Here is a 13816-nt window from a genome sequence, read left to right on the forward strand (position 1 = left end):
TAAAACGGCATAATTATTTGCAAGTAACCATGGGAACTGGCATTAACCAAAATGTCCTTTCCATTGTAGCTTTCAATTATACATAAAACTTCACCTCTTTTTCCCCCAAAGCCCTTTCTTTGTTCCTCAAGCTTTGACATATAATATTAATTTAGGTATAAAGACCGCATGTAACTTTTATCGTGGAACAGAAAATAACATTCTAGGCAATAAGAATTGATCATTTTCACAGCTGCCTGTTACCTCCACTGAAAGTGGGATAATTATACACAGTCCAGAAAACAACTGCACTATATAGTGACATTTGATATAGGGATATTACATATTATTCCAAATTCTATTAAAGACCATTATTCACTCCCTTTTATGTACTGAATCATCAAGAGACCATGAACATGCCCTACGGTAAATAGACTTTTAAAAACATAGCTGTAAATTTAAAAAATAAACCCACACCTTTTCAAGTGTCACTTGTAGAAGACTACAGAAGTACAGAATTTAACAATTCCTACTGAAAGGTAATTTTTATTAATTCTTGCAGGCAGTAACTAAAACATCATCTTAGGACAAAATTCAGTGTCACCTCTCCATGTGTGAACCGCTCTGTATTCCTTCCATATTTTTGTTTAAGCTACTCTGTGACCTAGGAAGTCCAAGTAGGCATCATGGTAGAAGACATGGAAATTAACTAATCTCTTCTTCCACAACAATAAATATCTAAATCACTCACCTACAGAAATCAGGCTTAAAGAAACCATGTATTTACTAATTGCCAGCAACCGACAGAATGGTGAACTAAAGGGAGTTAATTAGGCAAACTCCTTTTGCTAGGTTACCTCAGATACGCATCTTTAATTAAAAAGCTAAAAAACTTACCTGTGTATCCTGACAGCTCTACTGGAATAAATGGGTGGCATTTCAGTAATTATAAATCAAAGGCATCACACAGTGCTTTGAATCAGACAGGCTCAGTCTCTGGGGAAGGGCCGTCTAGTGGGCTCTCCTGAAGTAACACTCAGCTGCTGGTTTAAAAAGCAGCATTTGAGTAACCTGGGGGTGAACTGATTGCTTGTCCCGATAACAAGCGTTATTCACTGTGAGCACTAGAGACAAAACTGAGTTTCCACAACCAGGCACAAAGAGAAGTCACGTAAGCGAGAGAAGAGTGCAGGAGCAAAACCAAGTAGAAAACAACGTGTTTATCTGCCTTCCTGCTCTGGATGTGACAGCTTTGGCATCTGTCCATCTTGTAGTGGTGACTGAGAAACAGAAAGCCAACTTTCTTAATGTACGAGGTCTCCTGGCACGGACGATGATCATTAAAAATTCTTGAAGCTATTTTCAAAGTCTCAAGTTTCAAAGCTCATGAGGTTAGACAGTACAGACAACTAACAAACATTTACTAGCCACCTGCACATCCAAAAGTAATAAACACAGAATAAAACATTAAATGTAAAGAACACACACAGTAAAATGTGTAACACCAAGAATATCATAATATCAAGCACAAACACATATATTAAAAAAAAAAAAAAAGTAAAAAAAAAAAAAAAAGAAAAAATGCCAAAACAGCCAAGGAGGAAGAAAACCACATATCATAACAGAAGAGAGTGAGATCTTCTAGAACTGACTCACCTTCTTTATTAGCAAGATTTACCTACCTAGAACTCACATCCTACCTAGCAACCACAATTAACTACAGTAGAAATGTGCTTTATTCTCCACTGACGAAGATAAATTTTTTACCTTGGAAAACTGAATAAGAGTTTCATGAAAAAGTCACAAGAAAGTAGACTTTGAATCTTTCCCCTCAAAAGTTCCCTATACCAGCCAGCATTTTTCCAGTGGACATTTCTGCAGACCATGAGTTGTGCCAGCAGATACGGCCTGCGTATGGTCTTGCCACAGATCCCACTGTTTTATTGGCAAAGCATCTGCCAGACTACCCTCCATACACAAGTATAGCTGAAAACCACTAAAAGCATTTGCCTCGTCTGTACAAAAGTGTAACTGATTGCATAGATTATCTTTTAGAACAGCTATTGTGAAGACTACATTGTTCATATGAGTTAATAAGGCACTGGGTATTCATGTCCAGGGAAGATGAGAGAATCCAAGGAGAGTACATGTTAAGTTTACAGTAACTATGGAAATTCTTGTAAGGTTTCTGTGGACTGTAAATTATTTTATTGGTGATTGTATCACAAATTTATAAGGTAATTAGCAACATTGATATATGAAACTCCACCCGAAAGCAAAGCAACAAAACTCACTTCAGACTTCTTCTAAGGAAAGTCTTGTCTTGGAACTCGTTGTTCCAGAGGGAAAAACAAGTGATGAGCAGAGAAGCATCACTGCCCCAGAAAATGACAAGATAATCAACCTGAGGATAGCTCCTGTCAAAAAACGTTAAAAGTAATAGAAGATTTTGCTTACCAAGGCAAATATATTTGTATAAAATAAATAGTCAAGTCCTAGCACACAGAAATACATACACTCTCTTACGTCCTCAAGCTGCTGCAGCATACTCTCCGTAAAGGTACTGAAACTGAGTGATGTACATGTACCATTATCAGTTTCCCCAAAAACCAACTGAATTACAATTCTTCATTAATGGTGTACAAAAACTACACATCCAAAACACACTTGAAACCACTTAATCTGTGAACAAGCATCAATATAAACTACAGGCACCTGTGAGAACATCTGAGAGCATTCTACATCATTTCAGAGTAAAACTGTTGCCTACAGATCAGACACCATTTGTCATTGACAAATACTTCTACTTTTTCTTACCAGGCACAATCTAGAAAAATGTAACGCTTTCTGAATGGCTACTCATATTTTGGGTGAAAATGACAGAAGTTTACAGAAAATATACTGGAGGTCAAGGCAACCACAAGACAAAAACAACTAGTGGTAATTTTTCATCAGGGTATCTAGAGGAGCTTACCAGTATTTTGACAAAATCTCTACCTTTATTCTTCTAGCTCTAAGTTGCCATTGCTCTTGTTTACCAATAAAGCTAAATCATACCTGCAACAAATGTCTGCTCCATTACACATTTTTACATCTTTCAGATGTAAATAAATAAATATACAGACTCAAATAAATAAATATTCCACCTTCACAATGTAATTCTTGGGCCTCTTCTTACATATACTGCTATTACTTCTTATCTCACCAAAGAACATCACCCGTATTTCACCCTGCTCACCATTATTTCTTTAATTTCAATCACTTGCCCTTTCTGAGACAAATCGATGATAAAAGTCACATCAAATTCTCGGAGACCAAATAAATTTCACCCAATCAGAGAACTCGGAGGTAACAATACATGTATCAAGTATCTTAAATGAATGCAGTTACTATGGAGATCCCTTTTAAATTTAAATAACTGCAATCTTTTGTCCTTCATCTTCTGTATTGTCACTGCATGTCCCTAATTCTTTCTTTTCTGTCCAGTACAGCATAGTACATTTTCTGAGTATAACTATTTCTATATGTGGCCTAAAAAATTCCAGTCCCTGAAAAATAAATGAGCAAATCTTTTTTTGACTGGCACCACGGCACCACACCAAGTCCAAACATCATAAGTGAATTTAAGAAGTCAGCAATGTGACAGTTGATGGATGCTTCTATTTAGAAACACTCTGACACCCCCTGTTCTCTTTTTTTTTCTTTCCTTTTTTTTTTATCAGTATCAGTCAGGTGTTTGTGACATCCTAAATTGTGACTGGAACCCAGGGCTCATCTGCTCCTCCTGCTTATTCCTGTGAGAAGAACTACACTTCAATTAACTTTAAAAAAAAAAGCTTAAATATAAACATTATCTAAATCTCCTGATAAGTATTTCTAAATCTCCAGTTTGAGCTAACTTACAGACGGCAGGTTGCACCACAGTGTAAAATCAACTGACATAGCTTCAGTAATTCTAAATCTGTGAGTTTCAAGTTGTTAAGTGAATTGTCCCATTACTGTGTCATAACTTTCTGTTAAAGAAGTTGTGACAGCATTTATATTGTACTCCTAAGCTAAAAAAAACCTGTCAAAGTAACATTTTGGTAACTGGAATACTTCTAGAAGTAGGAAAGGCTAAACAGGGACATGTATCCTGTATGCTGATTCAGTTCCCAAAAGCCAACCATTAACTTTGGCAACACAGCAGTGTTGAGCGCTATAAAAATGCTTTACTGATATCTCAATCAACTTTATAGAGAATCCTTACAGAAGGCTTTAATGTGTCCTCATAGCCATTGTATCTTTAAGCAGCAATGATTCACAACTGTCATACAGTTCTAGTGTTAACTGCTTTCCTTGTACCATGCACTTCATGATACTCTATAACTCATAACCTGTCTCTTCTCCTTTACTGACCAATGGATTAACTCACAAAATGAGTTATTAGTCAGTAATCACAGATTGTTCAACAGTTTATTGAACCCCATACACTTTTTTTTTTTTTAATATCTCCTATTGATACCACACAGAAATGGATGTGCTGTTTCTGAAAAATAACAAATTACTTAATCATCCATATTTATTTTCAGCATTCCACACCATGAGGGTGGTGAGACACTGGAACGGCTGCCCAGAGCATCTGTGGATGTTCCATCCCTGGAACTGTTCAAGTCCAGGCTCGATGGACATTGAGCAACCTGGTCCAGTGGAAGGTGTCCCTGCACATGGCAGGGGGCTTGGAACTAGATGATCTTCAAGGTAACCTTCCAACCCAAACCATTCTAGGATTCTGTGATTGTATCATTCGAGCTGACCAATAGTGCACTTTGGTGGTTTTGTTCCTGGGAAGCTAATATTGAAGAGATGCTGTAAATCTGATTTAATATACTGCAACAAACAAAAGGACACTTAGGATTAATAAAACAGAGCTTTATTTAGCCTGTAGAAACAAGCAGATCATTCAAATAAGCCTTAAAGGTTTCATAATCTTATAATAGCATTTCCATTCTTACATGCCCAATCTTAGAGATTCTTTTTCACAAGCTTAATATTGCATTTTTAATAATACACTTTTCTTCATTTAAGACTCCTAAAATTCAGTTTCACTGTAAAAATGAATCATTTTCCTGAGCTTCTGGCTGATTTCTTTCAATTCAGCATTGGAACTTCAGCTGAGAGAAAGCTATTTGACAACTGAGGACATAATGTTCCAGCAAAACAGAGAAAAAAAGCAAGAGAGACACAGAAAGCAAAACCGAGAAAGCAAGCACACATGCATGCAAGAAGAAAAGGAAGAAATATAAATGTGGAGGTTTTTTGAGCTCTTAGTAAGATATCTAATCAGCAGAAAACAGCAGCTCTTCAAACAGATCAGACAAAGTGTGCTACAGGCAGATAATTTGGAGAAAGTACTATATGCTAATGCTACGGGTTTAACAATCAACAAAAAGACACAATAATGTATTCTTGTATCATCTATAAGCAAATTTAGTGTGTTCCATCTGAAGTAATGTAACCTTATAGCCCCATGTCCATAGTACACAGAAAAGGAAGAAGTAGAAGCAAAGCTGAAAAGACAGTTTGCTGAGTGGGATAAAGAGATGCCCAAAGAGCTCTGAGCTTATGTCAAGAAAACAAACACAGAGGGAATAGGTACAAACCCCAGGTTCCCTCACTGCTTTATAGTATGACAGTAAAATACCTGGGCATGGTGTGGAAGAAACGTGCACATAAAAGCAAGTACTTTCTCTATGTCTGGATACATTGCTGATCACATAAATAGGTACCATCCCAGCTTGAGTACCTCCTTGCAAGGTCAGTCACAACCTAGTTGCAGCACTCCAGCAGATATAAGTGAAAGAAGCTGTATTTTATCCCTATTGTTACCCTTCTGAAAGCACTGTTATTAAGATGGTCAGGACTATGGAAACTACAAGAAAACAAATTAGGTGACAATGGGGAATGAGGGATCTTTTCCAGAAGAGTATGGTCAAGGTAGCTCTACCAGGGAAACTAAGATTTAGGCAGAGCTGCCAATGAGACAGTAGCAAAGGGAGAGACATGGGAATATAAACAAAAATGGAAGAACAGAGAATCAGAAACAATATGAGGGTAGATGTCACAGTAGTAGCAGGTTAGGATAATTATAGGAGAGCTTTCCTCTTCCCTAGCCCCATCTCATTATTCAGGCTTGTGAAGTCTGCTGTTTTTTCCCAGGAGAACGAATAGTGGAAGCAGGGAGAGTTTATATTGGTGAAAAATGCAGCAAGAAGCTCTGTTTGATGTTTGCAGGATTTGCTCACAGTCTTACACAGGCATTTTCAAAATTAGAAAACACCAAGCAAGCCATTTTTTTTAAAAGACATAGTTAACAACAGATATAATCTCAGTTTCAGATATAATCTCAGAAGTATGTGCTGCTGGACAAACAATACTCAGAACAGTCGCAGAGTCTGAAAGAATAATGATAAGTAACAGCAGTGCATGGCCCTGTCGTTCTTCAAGGCCTTCACAATACGAGGATGGCATCAGCTCATTCTTTTCATGCCAGTAACAATACTATGAATTTCACCGCAGGAGTGAATGCCGAACCCCCTGGACAGTTATGTGCCACCATATTCATTTTTAAAAGGAAAGCTACTCAAGAAGGTTTAAGCAAGTTGTTGATGTCCACTAACATATCCTTTGAAAATTTTAGTATCAGACACCTGGATTTCTCTCATGCCTTCCCCTCCCCCACACCTTTTTTTAATTCCTTTTTTCTTTCTCCCTTCCAATTAATTAAAAGTAAAGCTAGTTAAGTGATTGGGGTTTTTTTTCGGAATAGCACAGTGAAAATGTGATACAAAAGATACACATTAATGAAATCACACCAAAAATGCTTGACAAGTACAAGAAATGGTTTCCTCTAAGTCAGGATAGAACTTCACAGAATCACAGAATGGTTGGGGTTGGAAGGGACCTCTGGAGATCATCTAGTCCAACCCACCTGCTAAAGCAGGTTCACCAGAGCAGATCGCACAGAAATGTGTCCAGGCGGGTCTTGAATGTCTCCGGAGAAGGAGACTCCACAACCTCTCTGGGCAGCCTGTTCCAGGACTCTGGCACCCTCACCATGAAGAAGTTTCTCCTCATATACAGATGGAAGCTCCTGTGCTTCAGTCTGTGACAACTGCCCCTCATCCTATCGTCGGGCACCACTGAAAGGAGTCTGGTCCCATCCTCTCGACACCCATCCTGGAGTTATTTATAAACATTGATGAGATCCCCTCTCAGCCTTCTCTTCTCCAGGCTGAACAGACCCAGCTCTCTCAGTCTCTCCTCATAAAAAAGGTGCTCTAAGGCTCTCATCATCTTTGTAGCCCAAAGTATGATCCCTACAAGTTCTGCCACAAAGAGACTGGAGAAAATGAAGTCTCGCTATTGAGGAGCCACAAAGGACAGCTCCACATAGAAATGGGAAAGTACAGCTGCCACACTGGTCAATGCCAGAAAGCTGCAAAAGCCATTGCAGATGATCCATGATGGGGCTGGATAGCATCACACCCTTTCCACATGCTTAAAATCACTGCTTCTGCTTCAAAGGCGATAAGTGTAAGTAGAATTCTACTTGTGATTTAATATAACAAGCTTATTCAGCAGATTATTAATATAAATGACAATTATTACTTCTGGAAGAAACAGTCTTTAAAATACACGTGAAAACAGAACAAACAGAGAGAGGGCTTGCAAAACTCTGGTGCATTAACAATGGCTGCATGAAGTTATAAATAACCCACCTTTTTTTTGAACAATTGTTTTTTAAAGGAAGTCAGGTCTCAAATACTTTTATTCTTTTTAAATGGATATGGAACTAGTCCACAAGGACTGAGATGTGGACTGGTTTTCCAGGGTGCAACTGGAGTGTCTACACTGACAGGCCATAACTCCAGATACTGAGGCTGCAAATAGTCAAATTTCAGAGCAAACAAAAAAATGATGATGATGATACAGCAACTCAGATGTAGCAATTCCTTATTATAAGCATAGCTGTGTACTGCTAACATTTACATGTTTCTGAGCAGCATATGGCTTCATACATAAAAAGCTACTGATTCTATTCTCCTCAAGAAATGTCTAAGTACATAATTATAAAGTTTGGATGTAACTCTCATTTTAAAACCTCCCTAAATGCATATTTGCCCAATAGACCATAACTCTCCAGAAGGAATCATTGTTATCTGCAGGATAAACTATAAACAATTTAATAGCTAGTGGTTTATTAACTAATGGTTTAATGCAGTTTAAAGTTCTTAAAATTATTATCCCTCAAGTAAAATTAAATCTTTAAATAAACTCTGTTCATGTTAAGCTTCTCATTTAAACTAAAGATTCAAACATTGAGACACACTTCTAAGAACAAAATTCCATCAAAAATGGTTATGGTTGCACAGTCTAAATGACATTGTATACCTTTTGTACTCATCCTTCTTCCTAAAACAATGTTCTCACTTGGCATTGCAACTTATAAGGGTGAGGGAAACAGGCTTATTGTATAAAAGCAGCCTGGGCACTACTTCGGTTAGAGATGAAAAGGTATTGGGAGACCTATTACAAGGAAGATCAAAGTGTACTGCTGTACAGAACTATCAGAGACCTCCAGGCTATCACACCTTTTACACAGTGTTGCCAGACTTTGCAATAAATGTTTGGGAGTTATCCTTGGAAGCTCCAGCTTCTGGATCCATGTGACCGCATGAGAATCTCATCTTTCAGTAAAAAATACACTTCTAAATGTTGAGATTTTTGAGAGACTGAAGCAGTCATGGACATCAGGCAGCAATAAGAAAAACTCCCAAATACACAGCCCATGGGAAAACCAGAATCTCAGTATCTTTAATGGCTTAACTAAAGCTTTTCAATTGGCAAGACTGGAAGCACGCCCTGTATGTTACGTACTTTATGACCACCACATTGAAAAACTCGTGCCTTCAGCTCAAATCACTGTTTTTCCATTTAATAACATAGCTACAAGAGTCAGGAGTATGAAATACATCAGTCAACATTATAGGAAGAGCCCTTGTGTAGAGGCAACAAAGATGATTAAGGGAGTGGAGCATCTCCCTTATGAAGAAAGGCTGAGGGAGCTGGGGCTCTTTAGTTTGGAGAAGAGGAGACTGAGGGGTGACCTTATTAATGTTTATAAATATATAAAGGGTGAGTGCCACGAGGATGGAGCCAGGCTCTTCTCGGTGGCAAACAATGATAGGACAAGGGGTAATGGGATCAAGCTGGGATCAACACAAGAGGTTCCACTTAAATTTGAGAAAAAACTTCTTCTCAGTGAGGGTGACAGAGCACTGGAACAGGCTGCCCAGGGAGGTTGTGGAGTCTCCTTCTCTGGAGACATTCAAAACCCGCCTGGACATGTTCCTGTGCGACCTCACCTAGGCGTTCCTGCTCCAGCAGGGGGATTGGACTAGATGATCTTTTGAGGTCCCTTCCAATCCCAAACATACTGTGATACTGTGTGATACTGTGATACATCAAAACCATGTCCTTGCATCTTGAGCTCTCAGGAGAAAACTGAAGGTATAGCAGCAGAAGCACACTGCAGACACACAGCTAACATATTTGATATATTCCAGAGCACCCCAATCACTCCTAATTTCTAGCCGTTCTAAAGTATATCCCCCCTTGCCCAATCATGTTTTTTTCTATATATACTTAATTTTGAATTTTGTATTTTCAAAATTATTTATTGCTAGAAAAATTCTACATTGCCCATTTTCATACACTTCAGATATCTATATAAACAAAGCAGATTAACATCATGAAATATATTTTTATGTGCTATCTTTGATAATGGCTTTGCAAAACATTTTTGTTTACATAAGAAAGTGGGTAACAGAATAGCCTATTCTCTTTGCATTTTCAGAGATAAATGTTATTATACCAGTAACTTAAAGATATGACTGCAAACAGGTCTAAGATGCATCTTTTCTCATTTCTGAATAAACTTATTTGAATGAGTTTCATTCACATGAGAAAAGCTGTCACGATGTGATGTTTATGATGGCTATATGTCTTCAAAATAAGATTTATAGTGTAAAACTTTGAATGAAGGAAACAAAGTCATCACTGAAGAACTAACTTATACTTGGAGAGAATTCAAAACTGCCACATAGTGTTCCTTCTCTGTCACCAACTCCATACACCTTAACCTGCATGTATGTAATCACTCGTATTATATTAATTATTTTTTGAGTTAACCTTCATATACCATAAACGTGAAACAGCGGAGTTGACAAGAAAGTCTATCTTCTTAGTTCCTAATCGAAGTCACTGCAAGACTGACAGAGCACGGACAGAACTGGCTATCTCCAATTCTGTAAGGAAATGTGGGCTGGAATTTACCTACCAGGAAGCTAACCCAGCAGTCTTTAAAAGAGGATTGTGCAAAGAGATCAAGAATTACAAACAAAAGGTAAACACTGATTAAAGCTTGCTCTCCCAAAAAAAAGAACACCAAACTGCCCCCAAAAAGCAGATGTCTATTCATTTTGTTTGATTGTACTTAGAGATAGGACTACAACAGCAGCTACCGACGTCAGCAAAGCTGCATTATGATGACACAGTATAATTCTTCTTACTGAGAGATTTTAATCACAAATATTAAATACAGTTAGTAACTAAAAAGTAAAAAAAAAAAATCAAAACAAATTATCAGCCTCCCCATTCAGAACCACAGATAACATAGAGCCATAATAAAAACTACAGGAGAAATGGAAATTTGACATTGGAACATCTTTGACATGTGGATCGTAGATTCAGTTCATTACAGTAGCTTCGTGGAAGTTGCCTCAGTACTTGTGTAAAACTGCTGCCATGTGTATACACAGTATGACTTAATGCAAAAAAAAAACCCATCTGTTTAAAATGGGAACTTGATATTACTCTGAAACAGCCTGATTTAAAATCAAATCCAATTTGATATTCAATGTAATGCTTAAAAATAGCAAATTATAATACAGGAAAACAGTATGTAAGACAAGAAAACAAGCACACGTTAACCCTACAGACTGAAGCTGACTTGTGAAATTTCAAGGAGTAAATGAAGCTAACCAATATTTTGCTTTTGAAACCAAATGGGCAAAGGTGGTTAAAGTCTACAGCAGCAGCATCACCCAGGCATTTGGCTCCTACACTTAAAAAGGGTGCTCATTTCTTTTACTGTTTTTTGGTGGACAAAGAAGCAGTTGTTAAACACACTTGTATTTCAGAATAAATATATATGATAACATTGAAAAGTGGAAAATGCAACACAGATTTACAGTGCAAATCTTCCAAGTAATACAGAAAATATCCACCAATAATTTATTGAAACCATTAAACAGTTGGCTTAAACAGTTAAATTCCTAGCTGAGAAAAATATGATTACATGACTTCTGGGGCACTTGGAAAACACATCATTTGAAAATGTGCCTCGAAAAGTATGTGTTTACCAATTGAAGAAAAAGCTGAGAAGCTGCAGCAGATAAATTAAATAGTAGAGAGTAATCAATCACGGTGCTAAAATGATAGATGACAACTAAACTGAAGCCCCAGGGAAGTACAAACACAGAGCCATTTTGCAAAATTAGGTTGCATAACTAGCATACCTCAAAGCAGTACAGAATCTAAATCCGTGACAGAGATCTCACATTAAAAAATGCAAAGCTGTGTCTGTAACACAAGATCGATAAAAAAAAAAAGAAAAATGAGGTTTTGAGTCACAGAATTTTGTAAGCATATGAGTCACAGAGAATATACTACTCGGAATAGTCACAACATGATAAACAAAACAGAGACAAAATAAAAAACCTTACACTGTGCAAATGTTGCCATATAATTTAGCAGAAGATCATACATTCACTGTGGGAGACAAAAAAGAAAAAAAAAGAAACGTGGAACTAATTTAGGGGAAGACCTCATTAAAGAATTCAGGTAGTATGAACACTCAAATGAACTATTTTACCCAAGCCTGCAGTATACGCACATGAATTTTAATGGGCAATGACAAAACCTGGGAGCACAGGGAATGAGGGCGCTTCCATGCTGCTTCTAGATTACTATATTACAATGAAAGATTGAAATCGTAATGTAAGGGAAGATTATTGTGATTAGTAGAGAACATTCAGAAACCACAGGCTCATTTCTTTTTGAAGGCTCATAAATTCAACTTTTACAAAACTGACCCTTCCAAAACCACGGAACCCTTCATTTAGCTGCTTCATCTCTGGTACATTACAGGCCTCTAGATATAATATGGTAAATAGTAAAATATAAAACACAGTCGCTTTTGAAACATATATTAGGGTCAACAACAATAATATTGTCTGCTCATGAGCTAATGGTAAGTCTAACATGAGTTTTCTTCTACATATAATGGAGTCAAACTGCCTGTACAATAATTTTCAGCAGGCCAAGCCTCCTCTCATCTGCTCACAGGGGAGGGGGACTTGGCCTTCCTCCTCCTGTATTAGCGCTTTGTTTGTGCAGTCTCTAATTTTATGTCACATTTCCTGAACTTGTCTTTATGAAACATGAATAATGAAAAAACTATTATTAACCAGCAGTCACCAAAGATGTCAATTATTTGATAAACCAAAGCATGTGGCAGATGAATGATTGCTGCTGAATATGTGAGGATGACAGGCACCTTTTTTGGAACACATATTGCAAGATTTTTTTCCCTCCTCCACAAAGGATGACTGTGATTTTTTGCAATATCAAAGCCAAATGACAATGGCCTTTGCATTTAAAACAAAGACGAGAACACTTAAAACTGACAAAATATAGTATATATTATGACTTTTATTTTATCCTTTTCTTAAGAAGAACAATATTAATTTTATCTTCTTCCTATATCTGGAATCCAATATTTTTGCCTCTCAGCACTGGATATTTTAAATTTTAGCTTTTCATTCAGGTTGAGAAAAAGAAATATTTTAAAACAAAGATCCACAATTTGTCAGTCCCAGTGTTGGACAAATGACTTGTTGCTTGGTGTATGTATAACATACAGTTCACAAGGGTGTTTTAAGCAGGCCCAAAGGTAGCATACATGAACTTCCCTACAGGGCTGAATGTATAGCCTGATTGAGCTGGTAACATTGCTTCTCGCTGATGATGGATGAGAGATAAATGTAATTTTATTTCTGTTTTATTATTCTAATTTCCCATGTATATTCCTAGGAGAGTGTTAAATAAATTACACATTACAAATGTTAAATAACCACCGTACAGTTTCATTTCTGCAATTATATATTCATTGTTAGATCATTTGTAGTTTATAATCATAATACCATGACTGATAAAATTAACTGATGGATACTATGAAAAGGTTCTGTCAACCTATTCTGCCAGGAGGAGAGAGAGAATTTGTATGTGATGGAGTACCAGTCTAATAAGAGTTGATTAATTTTTTCTCACTATACACAGATAAATCCACACTACTGAAAAAGCTGCCTCCGAGTTCTGGCCACTTGACACAGAAATACAAGTGAGGAGAAAAGCTTTGAGCATCTGCAGTAGTAAAATGTACTGTCTACAAACAGGTCTATAACAAACCCCTTGATTTTTTGCATAGCTACATCAGTTGCATTACACAAATGGCTTGAATTGCTAATATTTATACATGTAACTATCAGTCAACTGCTGCCAAAACTTAAGATCCAGGGGAAAAGCATAATTGATTTGGTTAGATAACAGCTCCCAAAAGTTCCACCATATCTTTCCACATATCAAATAAAAATTGCAAGAGCTGACCCATATTGCAATCTGTTGCAACCCTTCATAACTTCCTTAGAAAGAGGTATATAGCATTATTCAGTGT

At 37.1% G+C, this 13816-nt stretch overlaps 1 protein-coding gene across 1 annotated transcript in view; it reads right to left on the reverse strand.

Moving 5' to 3' along the window:
• SYT1 (synaptotagmin 1) overlaps nt 1–13816 on the reverse strand; it is a 360262-nt gene that overhangs the window by 216307 nt on the left and 130139 nt on the right. The window lies entirely within an intron of this gene.

This window comes from Streptopelia decaocto (assembly GCF_964273445.1).
Source record: "Streptopelia decaocto genome assembly, chromosome: 1".
Classification (NCBI taxonomy): domain Eukaryota; kingdom Metazoa; phylum Chordata; class Aves; order Columbiformes; family Columbidae; genus Streptopelia; species Streptopelia decaocto.